The 1783-nt window shown below is 37.9% G+C and overlaps 1 long non-coding RNA gene across 1 annotated transcript; it reads left to right on the top strand.

Moving 5' to 3' along the window:
* The first annotated feature begins 712 nt into the window (after window positions 1-712).
* Window positions 713-1548, top strand: LOC122791706. The gene is made up of 2 exons (XR_006363189.1): window positions 713-743; window positions 1047-1548. It is a non-coding gene; the product is annotated as an uncharacterized LOC122791706 (long non-coding RNA).
* Window positions 1549-1783: the final 235 nt, after the last annotated feature.

Raw genomic sequence — 1783 nt, 5'->3', positions numbered from 1 at the left:
GCAAGAAGCAGCCTCACATTCAGTAGAAGAAAAGGGTTTCCAATTAGTATAACGGGCTAGATTGCTTTTTTTTCTAAGTACCTGAAAGAGTATTGCTGGTTGTTTGGCAGCAGAGTTAACAGAAATCTCCCTGTTTAAAAGTATTGCATTCCTCTTGATGGACAACAACAGAGTGTTTATCTAGCCTAAGTTCTTCATCAAGGAGATCCACCCATCTCCATTTGAAATCTAACTTCACCCCTTAATCTGTCCACCTTCATCATAAATCCATCTTCACTCCTAAATCCAAGATATGTCCACCTGCATTATCTATGATGAGCAGCCAGGATTTCTGTTATGTCACCACACAATTTTTGACTTTACATAGTGTGCTACCAAGAAGGTACACCACGTTGGTGTATTTTAATTTTTAGAAAGTAATTAATGTATAGAAATATTATCATTAATATTAGTTTATGCATTCTTAATGAGTGTAGGAAAGTGTTAATGGTCAGTTTTTTGCGATAGTTATATAAAATAAAACTGCAGTCAATATGAATGTCAAATGTACTTATAGGAAGGAATACAGACATGCATTACTTGAACAGTGTACATATAAACCAAATTATGAGCAGTTATACGAGAATTATGCTTTTCATTTTCATTAAAAAAGAAGCAAACAAAACAGCAGTAAACAAACAGCCATGCTAAGAAAGGCACCCTCATTTAATATCAGCAGTAAACAAACAGCCATGCTAAGAAAGGTACCTCATTTAATAGCAGCAGTAGACAAACTGCCATGCTAAGAAAGGCACCCTCATTTAATAGCAGCAGTAAACAAACAGCCATGCTAAGAAAGGCACCTCATTTAATAGCAGCAGTAAACAAACAGCCATGCTAAGAAAGGCACCTCATTTAATAGCAGCAGTAAACAAACAGCCATGCTAAGAAAGGCACCCTCATTTAATAGCAGCAGTAAACAAACAGCCATGCTAAGAAAGGCACCTCATTTAATAGCAGCAGTAAACAAACAGCCATGCTAAGAACAAACAGCCATGCTAAGAAAGGCACCCTCATTTAATAGCAGCAGTAAACAAACAGCCATGCTAAGAAAGGCACCTCATTTAATAGCAGCAGTAAACAAACAGCCATGCTAAGAAAGGCACCCTCATTTAATAGCAGCAGTAAACAAACAGCCATGTTAAGAAAGGCACCCTCATTTAATAGCAGCAGTAAACAAACAGCCATGCTAAGAAACACACCTCATTTAATAGCAGCAGTAAACAAACAGCCATGTTAAGAAAGGCACCCTCATTTAATAGCAGCAGTAAACAAACAGCCATGCTAAGAAAGGTACCTCATTTAATAGCAGCAGTAAACAAACAGCTATGTTAAGAAAGGCACCCTCATTTAATAGCAGCAGTAAACAAACAGCCATGCTAAGAAAGGCACCTCATTTAATAGCAGCAGTAAACAAACAGCCATGCTAAGAAAGGCACCCTCATTTGATAGCAGCAGTAAACAAACAGACATGCTAAGAAAGGCACCTCATTTAATAGCAGCAGTAAACAAACATCCATGCCTAGAAAGGCACCTCATTTAATAGCAGCAGTAAACAAACAGCCATGCTAAGAAAGGCACCCTCATTTGATAGCAGCAGTAAACAAACAGCCATGCTAAGAAAGGCACCTCATTTAATAGCAGCAGTAAACAAACAGCCATGTTATGAAAGGCATCTCATTTAATAGCAGCAGTAAACAAACAGTCATGTTAAGAAAGGCACCCCATTTAATAGCAGCAGTAA

Source organism: Protopterus annectens, chromosome 17.part0 (genome assembly GCF_019279795.1).
Source record: "Protopterus annectens isolate FY-2018-M chromosome 17.part0, PAN1.0, whole genome shotgun sequence".
NCBI lineage: Eukaryota > Metazoa > Chordata > Ceratodontiformes > Protopteridae > Protopterus > Protopterus annectens.
This window is presented reverse-complemented; position numbering and strand designations above follow the sequence as displayed.